Below are 14,597 nucleotides of genomic sequence, written 5' to 3' on the forward strand. Positions count from 1 at the left end.
TGTTCATTGAAAGGCGAGCATCTCTCTCGGATGTTTGAACAATAACTAAAATAGGCTATTAGTTTCAAACGGTCTTCGGTCATCTTCAACCCTTTGTACCATGTTATCAATGTTATATTTCACTATAAGGGAGAAAAGCCCAGTTCTTATTGGTACAATAAACGTGCCCGTCAATGTCGGGTGTAGCTAGCGATGTCTGTGTTGTGACAACCGGGCCAAAGGGGAAATGGTCAGATTAATTCAACAATTATAGCATGAGGGGATAACCTAAAGCCCCTGCCAAGACACTGTAACAACAATAAATAAAACAACCTAAATCACTTTGTAATTTGTGGAGGCCGCAGCATATATTTGAGCACTAACAAATTCTACTACTTAACAGTGAACTCCTAAACAAACTCAAACAACCTCATCTCCACCCAAGCTGATGTTGCAGTCCACAATAATTACGATGTAGGGGGAAGATTTGCTGAGCCGGCCATTTACAGTCAAGGTGAAGCCTCCACTAGGATTGAGTGCCGCTAACAATATCCAGACTAATTGAGGGATGCAGTTTGCTCTTTCTCAACAACACACAGAAGCCTGTGGTCCTCCTGAACGTGTGTTCACAAGTTCATCTCCCCCTCAGAGAGAAGGTATTGGGTTTCCTCCCGAGGCCCATCTCACTTCAGAGCCCAACGTGCCGATATCCTTCTGCGTAACCTGAACCCAGGGCTGGCAAACCCACTTAGAGCTGGTAAGAGACAGCCAATGACCCCTAATTACTATTTAATGGGCACTTTCAGATAGGTCTCCCAGTGTGTTTATGAATTATTGGAGGGTCTTTGTTTGCCGCGACATTGTGTTTGTTAAGTGTGTGACTATGAGCTTGGCTATCAGCCATCTCTTTTTGGAGTTTTTCCCCACTTTTTGGAGTCTTTACCGACAAACCAATTGTTCAGATCTACTGGTGCTTTCTAAGATGAATTATTTTTGGGCCTTATAAAGGCCACTCCTTCAACCTTCTTGCTCTCTAAATCACCCATTTCCCACGCATGCATTACCCCGGGGTCAGCCTTCCTATGTGGGGGGCTCTGTCCAATGTGGCCAAGCTTTGGTGGGGAAAAAAGACACAAGGCAGCTGTACCAGAGTTCAACAAACAAAGCCTCATCGGTTACACCTGGTGGCCTACATAAAAAGGCATGGCCTTGATAGAAACCCAGGCGGGTTTAATGGTAACCCATGCCTAATAACTGGCATCAGGGGCCATATACATAGAACTCTGCGTAGGGGTCTACGCCAATGAATGATCAGGGGGAAAGTTGTAAATCTGTGTACGTAGAGATTTTGGTGCAGTGCTTAGCACAACAACATATGGTTTTCTGTCTCTGGACATCGAATTGTCCTGAGATTGTGCCCAAGTGAACGAGTCCATCCCCATCCACTCCAATAATTTACCAAACATGGTTCTAGGGACGCCAATAATTACCTGGAATCTCAATTCTCGATTGCTCATTCAGAATCATAAGTGTTTGTTCTATTCATTTTAAATACCAACGGACAGTTAAAAAAAATGCAGAGGTGGTGAAAAAGTTGACATTTTTCCACTGCAAATTGGGTTTTAATGTTGGCCTGTTCAATTGCACTGTACGGTAAACACATGAAGCACGGAAACCGGCAGATGGACTGACTGGGTTATTCCCTTTGTACGTCTACTCAAACGGGCCTTTCTAAAAATATACTTTGTTTGCTTTCTCTCTGCCTTTCACTCACGGTGATGCCATGTCACACTGACTTCCTACACTGAATATGCGTTTTGTATAGGGTGCTTAGATAAACGCATAGTCCATACATCTGGGATTCTGTATGGAAAGCCGAAAGTCCATGTTTCGGCGGGTATCTCTCTGTGCAGCACCGTTTCTTCATCCGGCCACTGGTGTGGAAATGGGGTGCCTTAAACGCCTGGTTCACTGGTTCAAAAGGACAATAGGGGAGCTTGAGGCTTTGTCAATGTATAGTATGGTGTGTAGAGAGATGAGAGAGAGATGAAACACACACTGAGACATCTCAGCGTCCCTGTTGTCATTTTCCATCTCGGCATCCCAGAGTAGGATTAGGCCTGGTGCCCACTGGTGACGCAGAGCCAGCGGACCTAACAGACTGTCGCTTCAGTCGTCTGCCATGAAGTGAGAACAAGAATACTGAACACAGGGTGGGGGATAGTTATATATATATATATATATATATATATAATATGTGTGAGTGAGTGAGTGAGTGACTTTGAAGTGTAATGAACAGGAGCGCTGAATGTATTGTATATTTGCTGAACCATGAGTCTGGCTGAACGCCTCTACAGTCATGTAAAGGGGATATGACAACGGGAATCCAGAGTCTGATACGTGTTTCACGTACTACAGGTCTGAATGGGTTCTGATTAAGCGTAAATGGAAATCCTTCTTCGCCCCAGAAGAGCAAATCCTCTTTTGAACCCACTCTTCCAGGGTCAGAGGATCCTGCTGGTGGGAATTACTACAGGGCCAGTCTAACGAGTGCCATGCCCCAGTTTATGATGATAAGAGAGATATAATTACAATAACAATGGGATAGCCTGCAACTCCATTCATAACCCATGTCTCCCCCAACTGTCCCTCTGTGTCCCTCTGAGTTCATGATTCACATCCAGTAGGACAAGCCTGCAGGTAGGAAGTGTAGGCCTACTATAGGAATACTTAGAGCTGGAACATCTACCTGCTAATCCAACAACACACCTCTACTGAAATAATATTTGATTAGGTATTTTGATATCTACAAAATGTGTCGATTTGCACAGCGGTATCGTAGGCTACAGTAAAGTAAATATCCCTATTCAGTAGTAATTCCCAGAACCCTTTAATGCATTATTAGGCTACATTCAATATTTTCACGTAGGCTACATTGCTACCAACACTGTTCAGACCCCAGGCCTCGAAACAATTAATAAAAATAAAGGCCTATACTGAAAACACAGCTTTTTCACTTTGCATTAGGTCTGTATGTTCATATTTCCATTGACGAGACTGAACTGAGACAGAGACAACTTCGATATAACCAAGAAAGGTGTTACATAAGCTCGCATTCCACATTGCCTGCTACCTGTCAATGCCAAATGAACCTTGTCCTAAAAACTGTTATCAGGGTGATCGCAGCGAAGGGTGCGGCCCCTGGATAGGTGCGGTAGGAAACTGTACCTGCAACATGACTTGCGAGCTAACTCAACATAACTTCACTGTGAATCTTAAAATCGAGAACCTAGTTGTCGGCACATTCATAGACTGATCCAAACCACTTTTATTTTGATCACATTTTCTGGGTGACTAGAATACGGCGTAGCCTTGATTGAAGGCATTTCCGACATTTGTCATTCATATTCATTGTAACGTTGGACATGTATACATTCTACAACTATATTCAGTTGAGTGTCTAAAGGCCTACAGACATCCGAGGTTGGTTTTGGATGTGAACATCGCCATAGTATTAAAGAAGTAATGTCCACTCCACCAACACACACAACTGAAAAATGTTTGCAGTGTGGTTTGTTTTTATTTCAACGAGCGTTAGACTAGTTAGTAGCCTACTTTGTTGAAACGTGATTTCAATCAAATTAAGTACTTATACAACCTCGTATGCGAGTTTCCCAAAATAAGTGCATTTACAGAGCACAAAATAGGCTGAAAATCGTCAAAACAGCCGAGTGGACAAATGTAATGAGCAACTATTAAGGTGAGACACGAGAAGCTTCCATGTTGGTCTAACTTTCCAAACTGTTCTTGAGTGGGGACTACAAACTAAAACACAAAGGAAAGCATACACAGCAGTAGTTAATGCCCATTTAAAAAAAAAAGAGTTTATACTTCAATTGGAGTTGAAAATCTTCGTTATCATGCCTACCTTAGTGTTCACTCCAGTGAGAACGGGCAACCCGGGTTAGACACCGACCGCACGCGGAACGGAAATATTTGATCACACCGATAAAGTGTGCTCAAACTAAACGAGACTAAAACAAATACTTCAAATCCAAATAATGTTGCGGTCCGCGCTATTCGAGTGTAATGCTTAGGCAAAGGTAGCACCATAGAGCCATAATAGTCTTTTCCTTTGGCAAGCTGACTGCTCCACAGTCATGCCACTGGTGACGTCACAAGCGCCGGAGCTACTACGGGACCTTCAAAATAAGGGAGGGGGGGAAGCAATCCTGGGACGCAGATTTACCGCCCCTTGCCGATGTTGAGGGGTATGTGCAACCAATGCAAACATATTTATCAAACACAGCTCTAAAATAATTGACATGTTTCTCTCTTTCAGTGGATCATCACAACAGTCTTGAGAAGTGGGTTGATATTCCTGCTCATAACTGGTTATGTGCTTAAAGTAGGCCTACATAAAAAAAACACATGCTGTTACCCCTAGATAATGCTATTAGACAACATAATTATCAATCCCATAGCTCTGTGGATGACACATTTCAGATCAATACAACGATAACAGAATGTATGATCGAATGTTGAGCAAAATTATATTTTAAACCAATGGTGACCTTGGTGTTGGGGACCTATATGTGCAAGACGAGAGAAAAAAAACCCTAGATGTTACTTTACTGTTTTAGCCTTGACAATAAATTGACAAACATCATGTAATTCATGCCACTATTCAAACGAGAACATTTTACTTTTTCTTTCGCTGTTGACTAATGTACTTCATATATAGAATCATTTATATAACTTGGTTGAATCCATTCCCTGCGAAACCGGCTTAAACCAACTTTTTCAGATTCTCCCATAATAACCCTATAGAGATGGACAGCGATCTCTGCTGGAGTTATTGCAGTGTGGCAGACTGATATCATTTTCTACAATATTTGTTAAGTTTGGATGTAAAAAATATTGGGGCCGGGCAGTAGGCCTATAACGCGAAACATAACCCCAGTCAGGCCACTTTTTAGGCGGTGGGTCCCCCACCAGGTAAATGTTCGTTACAAGGTCAAACGGGTGGAGTATTTCCCGCCCACTAATTAGCATTTTTTAATTGTCCACAATATTGCGCGGGCATAGTTTGAAAATGCAAACGCAATATGAGTTTAATGTGTATTCGAATATTGTCCTCTTATAATCAGACTTGTTTTGAATAGGCAAAAAAAAAAATGCAAAAAAAATTTGCATTTTGTTTTATTTATGACTCAAATAAAGCTTTCATATTATAAAAAGCATTAGTGCTCCTATTGCATTTTCAACATTGCATTTTTATTTTATTGTCCTAAAAATACTTCCATAACTACATGAAATGGGTGACCTTTATAACAAAAACGTGTGTGGTATACCAAAAACAATAGCTGTAAAAGTAATAATGAATAGTTGTTTCATATTGTGTTTGATAAGTTCCCTCTTGCCTTCTCTTTCCCTCTCTTCCTCTCTATTGCCCTCTCTTCCTCTCTATTGCCCTCTCTCTTGCCTTCTGTTTCTCTTTTGCCCTCTGTAGGAGCCTAAATGCCTATTTGCTTTATTAAGTTCATATTTTATGATAATGTTTGTATTTTCATAAGTGAAATAATATAATAGTCAATTGTGGTAATTTCGAATATATTGAATTTTATTTTGAAATTCCCTTGCATTATTTTTGGTGTATGCGCACATTTAATTACTTTTATTTTGAAGTGTGAGAGTTAACTTTATTGCGTTAACTATCTGTGACAGACAGTCAGGGTTAACAAGCGTGGAGCCATACAGTTTTTTGACCTCTCTCTTTCTCTCTCGCCTCAAATCATAACCTCATGTTGTGGAAAAGGATTTTTGCATTTTGCTTTTGACAAGTAGGCCTAAACCTTTTAAACTTCACGTCGTGGTCCGGTGGATTCTTTTTGTGGATATTGGATGAGGTACGTGTCGAGGGGAAAGCGGAGCGTCAAGCTGGAGCTTCACTAATTAGACCTATTGATCCTACATTATTAGTCAAAAAACTCGCTCTTCACACGGATTAATGGATCTTGGAACGGCCTGACTGAGAAAGGATAATGGACAAATGAAACGTGGCAGTTACAGCGCAGTGTTTTACGGAAAAAAATAAAATAAACCGTAAAGCCAAATTTTTACTCCTGCGTATAGTGCTCTACGTCGCCTGAGAGCCTGTCGGAGAGCCTCTCCGTCGTCTCCGGCTGCATGAAATATTTTTTAAGCGTCCGTCACTTCGTCAAGCGACAATGGAGACAGCAAGGGCTGCGATTGGTCCTCTAAAAACATAATTTCCGGAATTACTTTTCCGGTTTGACTACTATCACAACGTAAACACTGCCAGCGCCATTTTCAAAACACAGATTGCGCATTGCATATCCGGCACCAAGACGGAGAACTATGAGGGGTCGAGGGGTCTCTGTGGTTACGCAGTTGGATAGCGCATTACGCAGTTGTAGAAGTGTAACCAGCGCTTAAGTGTTGCCTCGTTAATTTAGCTAGAGCATGAGGACGGCACGGACGCTCCGCATGTGCGTGTGTGTGTGAGCGGACATCAATCTGGGAACGTCATTCGTCCGAATAAGGAAAATAAACGTTTTTTGATGTAAAGCTTATTCAGAAGTTCTTGGACATTATCAGCCTACTACTTACGTGTAAAGAAAAAAAAATACAGATACTTGCAATGGATGAACAGGAACTTAAAAGAACGACCTGTAAAAATGACGGAGAAGGCTTTGGAAGAAAACAAAGTTGAAGCAGTAAATGCACGCAGGTACAAGCTGTCACAGCTCACTAGCATGGAAAATCAAATCCAGCAATTAATGGAAGATGATGCCAATGTCGACACTGTTAAAAATAAGTTGTGTGTTGACTTTAATCATCTGCTTCAAGACTTTTGTGACCAAAATTCTTGCTTGAAACAACTCATGACTGAGGATGAGTTTATGGATGATCAAAAGACTTGGTTCGATCCTAAAAATGAATCCATTAACGCTTTCTTCTGGAAAGGTGAGGAATGGATGAAGGATGTAATGAAACGCTGTAGAGCAGGCCGTAGAGTATGACAAAGAAGAGATGCATGCAGATAGTAGGTCTAGATCATCAAACCGCTCAACCACATCGACCACTAAACGCAAACAAAGTGTAACTGGATCCCAATGTGGAAGCGTCTCCTCCTCATCTTCCACAATCAGGATAGGATTTTACACTACGCCAGTCGTGACTGGCCAACAGACGTGACGTCTGCTTGCAGAGGAGGGACTCCCTCCTACTACATAAGTCCCGTCGTCACGTCATCTCCTCAGTCTATAGGCAAACACCTCTTCCTCGCTCCGGGCAAGGAGGGTGGTCTGGTTTCCTCGCCCACGCGCCGCTGTGCTCCGGCAGCTTGCTCCGGCCCCAGCCGGCCCCATGGGGCTGACGTGTTGGGATGCGGTAAGTCGGCGGAGGAGCGCGGGGCTGGGTGAACACCTGGCCAGGTGCGTTGGTGGGGAAAGGCGCTCTTCTGGGGAGACACAGTTGCAGCGCTTCACCCTCCCTCTTTTTCTCCTCCCAGCGTTTAAGCATGACGCCGTACGCTGGGCCAAACAGGCCCTTCGGGTCCACAGGCACGTCGAGGAGTTGGGTTTTTTCCCTCAGAGAGAGACTGGACAGGTTCAGCCACCTTGCTCTCTCTTGCGTGACCATCAGAGCCATGGCCCTTCCGGACGCTTGGACAGCGCTCCTGTGAAGGCGCAGGCACAGGTCCGTCACAACGCACAGCTCGTCCCACAGGGCTGGGGTAGGTGACGTTGACATGTCGACCTCCAGCTCTGCCTGGTAGGCCAGCAGCAGCGACGATGCATTGAGCGCCCTCACCGTCGTGGCCATCGCCTTGTAGCCCTTCCCGGTCATCGACGACTGGAAGGAGTCGGCTCTGGACGGCAGTGTAGGACTCGCCAAAGTCATGGCGGACTTCTGCGTGGGGTGGAGATGCGACGCCAGAAGTGGTTCAACCGGAGGCAGGTGGGAGAATCCTTTTTCCTCCATACCGGCCCAATCCAACCCCAAGCTACCCTGGACAAGGGTCTTAGCTGAGAGAGGCTTGCTCCAAGACTGGGTCGCTTCATCCAGGCATTCGGGAAAGGCCGGGAGCAGCAGGCTGGTCGAGGCTTTCGCCTTTGGGAGCCGCTTGCCCTCGTAGCGAGATGTGGCGGCCTCTACTGGGGGCTCAGGCCACTCGATGTTCAGCCTCGCAGCTGCCCTTTTGCAGGCCTCGTGGAGGTCCACGCTGACGGCCGGGTTCGGGGAGCTGGTGCACGCGCCGCCTACCACCGTAGGCGACACGGTGCGGGGGGAAAAGGGATCATTGTCCTCGTCCTCGTCAGAGCCGAGGCTAATAGAATCCTCCCCCGACTCGGGATAACCGCCCTCGGCTTCGTCAGGCCCTGCCAGAAGGCTAGCCTCAGTAGCGTTGGGTTGAGTCAACTCCAGCGGCTGGGAAGCTTCGGTGAGGTCCACCTCCGATCCCCAGCTGGTGCCCGGTGGGCTGGCGAGCCCCCGGGAACCTCCCGCTAGCTCCGGTAGTGGTGGGTCGGTTACCCCCATTACGGGATCTTCTGCAAAGAGCTTCGCTTCTTTATTCAATCGGCGTTTGCGGGTTTTATGCGAAAAACGCGGACAATGCTCGCAGGCAGCTGGGAATGCAAGGGCAGCCTTGGCGTGTTCCAGCCCAAGGCAGCGAATGCAAGCGGAATGGCTATCCGCACCCGACATCTTGTTCCCGCACACGCAGGACTTTGTCGAAGGCTTCCCCGAGCCCTCGGTTAGGGTAGGTTCAGACTCTGACTGCATGTTCTCCGCTCTCCGCTTATGCACAGCCACTGTTTGGTGACAGGCCAGCTTAAACACGTGGATTGCAGCTAGTATGGGTACTAGCGGCTACTGTTTGGTGACAGTCTAGCTTTTAGCCTCTCAGAGGTTAGAAGTAGCGATGTAGGCTAGCGTTCGGCGACCGAGGGGTTAGCTCGCTCTAGGAACAGTCTGCTAGGCCGTCTACAACTTATGTCCAAGAGGTGCTTCTAGGACCGAGAAGAGGTTAAAGACTGAGGAGATGACGTGACGACGGGACTTATGTAGTAGGAGGGAGTCCCTCCTCTGCAAGCAGACGTCACGTCTGTTGGCCAGTCACGACTGGCGTAGTGTAAAATTGCTTCTGGGGGACAGCGCGAGGGGCGTGTCCCATAGTGAGATACCGAGCGAATGTTGAAAGAAAACCAGACGAGGTCTCTTCGCAGCTGGGAGTCAAGTGTCGTATCGTTGACTAAACTGGACGTCACAATCCGCCCGTTTTAGCAACTTTTATGCGGGTACCCGACCCGTTGCAGGACTGATATTATATAATACTGTTTATTTACAGCATTTATAGTATTTACACCGTTCACTCGTTGCTTATAATGGTTTATTCGTTTCCCAGTATTATTTCCTTAATTTAGAGGACAGTTTTGTTCATTTTTTTAATTGTAAAATAAATGCAATCATTTTTTGAAGTCGCAAGTTTTTTTTAATTATTGGAAGTGAGTCGAGCTGACCTCACCTGCTGTACCCACGGTCAAAATAGCCGAGACAATATCTATATAATAATTTTGATATAGGCCTAATAACCAGGAACTGAATTGTGATTGAAGCTTTGGGAGTTACACACGCCTCTGCTCGTAGAGTTGCTCAGGACTGACTGAGGAAGATGCTCTGAGGCTGGCCTTTTATATGTCCACGTTACCATGACACATCAAAAACGCTTGAGCTACTCAAATTCGGCTGTCTTCGCCGACACCGTGGTCCCATCTCGATGTCATCAAACTCTTAATACGACGGCTACACAACGGCATTGCGAGGGCTTCACGTAGTCGTGGTGTCTTCCCAAGACAATCGGGCAGCTTCTTGTTTCCTTCGCATTGTTTTCGTGAGGCGATGGCACCGATGATCACACAAACATGACACGACATGACAAGATACAATCACAATGGCCTTACGAAGGGCAAAATGGACACACAAATTCAACACGAAAATGAACCTTCGCAAGGTCCTTCGGCGAATCTTTGGCATGCCAAATATTTTGCCACCGCTCATGAAGTTGCTGCCGGAGCCTGAGAAACTCCACCGGCGGTCATACGATGGCTCCAGATGCAGTGGCGGAGCCAGACATTTTTTCGAGGGGGGTCCATATTCAGTTATTGACGGACCACCCCGCTTCATTGAGGGCTGGCCACCCCGGCCAGCCCTCAATGCCTTCACGAATAGTCCAATGTTTTTTACGATCAGAGCCGAATTTGAACATTTCCTTTATCGTGTGTTTATCTAGTGTCAATTTCGGGACAGTGTGACACGGGCAAAGTTTGGCTCAGGGTGAATTCTTTGCTGCAACTACTGACCTCTGGACCAGTGAAAGAGGGGGTAGTCTACCATACATCAGCTTTACCATTCATTAACTCACATAGAGTTTTTTGAAAATATGTTGGAGGAGTGGGAAATAAACAAGACCGATCTGGTCTCCTTTGAACAGTTTCCAGATCTGTGGCTTGGATGCTTCGGTCACAATTTGAACCTGGCCATCTCAAAGGCTCTGAAAATTCAGAGAGCTGAAACAGGAGTCAGGGCCTGTCGTCACCTGGTCCAGGGCTTCTCACGGAGCTGGAAGAGAAAGAGAGGACTGACAGAAAAGCAAGCTGCCCTCAACTTGCCACAGAAGGCTCTCACCCATGATGTTGTGACCCGATGGGGATCTACATACAAGATGCTTGAGCGTTTCCTCAGCCAGCAGCAGGCAGTCTGTGCAACACTGGCTGCAGAAAGGGGAGTTTGGCATCTGATGCCCAAGGATGCTGACATAGCTGTTATGGAGCAACTCTGCCAGCCCCTTGAACCTCTGAGCAAATTTACAGATGCACTTGGCTCAGAGACACGAGTCACTTTATCAGCCATTAAGCCAGTTCTTGACCACATCACTGGTGATGTCCTGAAGCTGGAGGAAAATGATGAGGATCCAGCCCTGACCAAGCAGATGAAACAGCTAATGAGAGAATACCTAAACAAGCGGTACATAGAGAAAGTAAAGGATGTCAAAACTAACTTTTTAGATGACCCTGTGGATGATGTAGTTGACAGCTGTGTCCAAGAGGCCTTGAAGCTGACACATGTACAAGTCAGGCAGGAACCACAAAGCACCAGCAGTACCTCCACAGCAGCATCAGGAGGGAAAGGCCTGGCTGGGTTGCTAAAAAAAATACCTCAACAAGGCAGCAGAGATCTGAAGAGGGTTCAGTTCCAGCCACCCCAGAAGATACAGTGAAGGAGGAAGTCAAGGTCTATATGTCTCTGCCATCCATTCCAGCCGAGGATGATCCACTGGTGTGGTGGAGGGGCCATGCACCAGAGCTGCCTCACCTTGCCAGGATTGCAAAAAAGCATTTGTGTATCCCAGCAACCAGTGTTCCATCAGAGAGAATATTCAGTGTCAGTGGGTACATTGTTTCCCCTCTTAGATCACAGCTTAAACCAGACAAGGTAAATATGTTGACATTTTTACATTTCAATCTCAAGTGAATAGAGACAGACATGATGCTGGATCAGCAGCATCTTATTTGTTGATGATGGAGAGAATAAGTATACAATCAGTTCCGTTCCATTGATTTGTTTACATATTGTTTTTGTTTTTATTTTAATGCCATCAATACAACATTTGGATTTGATTACAAACGATTGTAGTAGTTATTTTTGTAATTTGTTTATAGTGGCTATTTATTTTAAATGCACAATGCACTATTTTTTTAAGGTTCACTTGTACAGTGTTCATGTGTACAGTTTTACATTTTAATAAAAGAAAATAAGTATATTATAAGAAGATTCTTATTATATACTTCTTCAAATCAAAGAAACACCACTTGTCTTATTATAAGAGGCCTATCAGTGCTTTCTGAACACATTGAACACATATATTGAACAAACCTGGATAATTTTGGTCACAATAACCGTGAGGTTAAATTTTCATACCGTTACATCCCTACACAGAATAAACTTGGAACAACAGGACAAGTTACTAGTACAATATATTCAATACAGTGTTTCCCACAGACCAGGTAGCAATGTGTGTGTGTGTGTGTGGGGGGGGGGGGGGGGGGAAATAGAAAATGCGCAGATCATTTTCTTTCTCGTGTGTCTCATTTTTCCCCCGTGCCTAAAACCGCCACTGCTTATAATGCTTACGTTATAATCGCGGGTGGAATTGTTGACGGAATTGTTATGAATTGTTATCTATTGACAGTGTGAAACACTGTCAAACACTGTCAATAGTGTGAAACACAGTGTGAAACACTGTCAATAGATAGAATATACACTTGAGTCAAAAAAGATTAAAATATTGTCAGCCAATAGATAGAAGTGTGAAATTTAATGTATTTTCTCTGGTAGTTTATGTGTAAATAGTAAATGGAGTGCATTTAAAGAGGCCGTAGTGAAGATATATGTAATATATATATATATATATATATATATATATATATATATATATATAATTATTAAATTATCTTATCTTACATTATCTTATCTGACTAACTTTTGAAAGTAAACAAAAAGTACAAAACATTACTTTTTCATTATTGAAATAACAAATACTGTGTATACAATGAGGCATTGACCCTATGTATCATTTCAATCATATTTTGATGAGAGAAAAGTCGACTGCTTGTTATAAGACAGCTGGTACCATTGCTTCCATCACGGTCGATTTTGAATGCGAGGAAGTTCACTCTTTTTAAAAGTTTTGACTTGACACTGAAAAATTGTAATAATTCGATATCTAATTTTGGTCAGTTTAAATCCGTATATAAGGGGATTCATGAGTGGTGGAATCAGTAGAAATTCTATTGATATAAAGTTCAGGAGACTTTGAGGCAAGTCACCCGATCCATATCTCATATACAGTATATCTGTCAATATTCCAATACTGAAATTAACAACAGTGACTATATGTGGCATACATGTTTGCATAAACTTCCCATTCTTATCTTTAGATATGATGCATTTCTTGATTAAATATATGTAAGACCAAACAATAAACACAGCATGGGCAAAATAAATAAGGATATTAATATATCCAATAATTTTGTTTGCCCTGGTAGGAGAGCAGGTAAGTTCAACAATCATCCAGTTAACACAGTAGAGCCTGTTGATGTGTGAGCCACACAATGATACCCCGACCAGCGAGATTGAATTCATGAACATAGCATAAAGAGGCACGAACCAGGACATGCATACAAACATCCAGACCTTTTTAGTTGTCATCACTGAATGGTACACCAACGGATGACAAATAGCCACATATCTGTCATAGGCCATCAGAGCAAGGATGGACAAATCTCCACAGTTTGAAGAATGTATTACATAACCCTGTAGCATGCAATTTGTGTACGAGATGACATGAGTTGTTACAAGATCTATGATGAATTTGGGGTAAAATCCTGCTGTTCCGTAAAGCCCATTAATGCACAGATTACACAAGAAGATATACATTGGCTTGTGAAGGTGCTTATCCATAATGATGACAACAATGACAGATAAATTGACAAAGAGAATCAAAGCATACCATATTAAAGTAAAAGAAAAGAGAGTTAGTTTGTGTTCCATTGGGTAATCTAAACCTGAAAGAGTAAATACTGTTACAACTGAAACATTATCCATTGTTGGAAATAAATCACTGGTAAAAAAATAAGATACAAATGTACTGATCAGCAGTAATAGTAGTAGTAGTAGGACAACACATCAATGGTTATGCCTTGATCTCCTTGTGTGTGCTGTTTATGTATTCACTGTATGCACTCCAAGGAAATAGAATGGACCAATCAGTGAGCTACTGAGTTAACAGTAATACAAATCATAACATTTCACTTCGCTATAATCAGTAAATTTCCAAAAGTGTGTGTAGTCCGTTTTTTTAACTACACCTCTTAAAAATAACATGAACTGGAGTCAATGGTGAGATTTAACAGATCATTTTTTTTTATATATATATTTTATAAAAAATTTAATTTTTATTAAAATACACCCAAGCTCCACACACCCTACCTCTCAACACAACACTACCCAGAGCTGCTGAAGTCATATCTAACGTGATGTCTGTGTGTTTCGTAGCGGGATTTGCAACTAAATTTTTTCTCACTCATGTTTACGGTTAAAATGTTTATAATTTTTCTCCTGCTTGGGGTTCTGACGTGATTTGGACGTAGAGGATAGGTGGAGGGAATGAAGCATCTCCATTGTTGACCCAGACAAATGTGGCAGGTATGCATAATGTTTACCTCCCTGACTGAAGGCAAGCACTAGAGTAAGAGGGTTAGGGTTAGGGTCAAATTAAGACTTAAACCAGCTACTAATCTGGCCAAGGATAAGCCGGCGCTGGTAACTGAGAGGCCGGCAGTGGGAGTAGCCAACTATTATATCTCATATAAAATATCATAATGCTTTGTTATGTATTCCTACATGAACTCCTAATATTCCCTTGTGTGCTCTTACATTTCTTCTCTGCTGAGTATGGGACCATTTGCTTCATGATATACCTGCTGTGCTAGGGCAGTTTGAGCTCCAAAGGTGAACAGTGACAGGAA

At 43.5% G+C, this 14,597-nt stretch overlaps 2 pseudogenes across 2 annotated transcripts; one reads left to right on the plus strand and one right to left on the minus strand.

Annotated features, from left to right (window-relative positions):
• Positions 1-10,006: 10,006 nt before the first annotated feature.
• On the plus strand, positions 10,007-11,287 carry LOC311358262 (annotated as a pseudogene). The gene is made up of 2 exons: positions 10,007-10,104; positions 10,334-11,287. The product of its transcript is annotated as an uncharacterized misc_RNA (transcript).
• Positions 11,288-12,682: 1,395 nt separating this feature from the next.
• Positions 12,683-13,674, minus strand: LOC311358263 (olfactory receptor 10G4-like; annotated as a pseudogene). Its single transcript has one exon. The product of its transcript is annotated as an olfactory receptor 10G4-like (transcript).
• Between the last annotated feature and the right edge of the window lie 923 nt (positions 13,675-14,597).

The sequence above is a fragment of the Micromesistius poutassou genome (assembly GCF_964030765.1).
Source record: "Micromesistius poutassou genome assembly, chromosome: 14".
Classification (NCBI taxonomy): domain Eukaryota; kingdom Metazoa; phylum Chordata; class Actinopteri; order Gadiformes; family Gadidae; genus Micromesistius; species Micromesistius poutassou.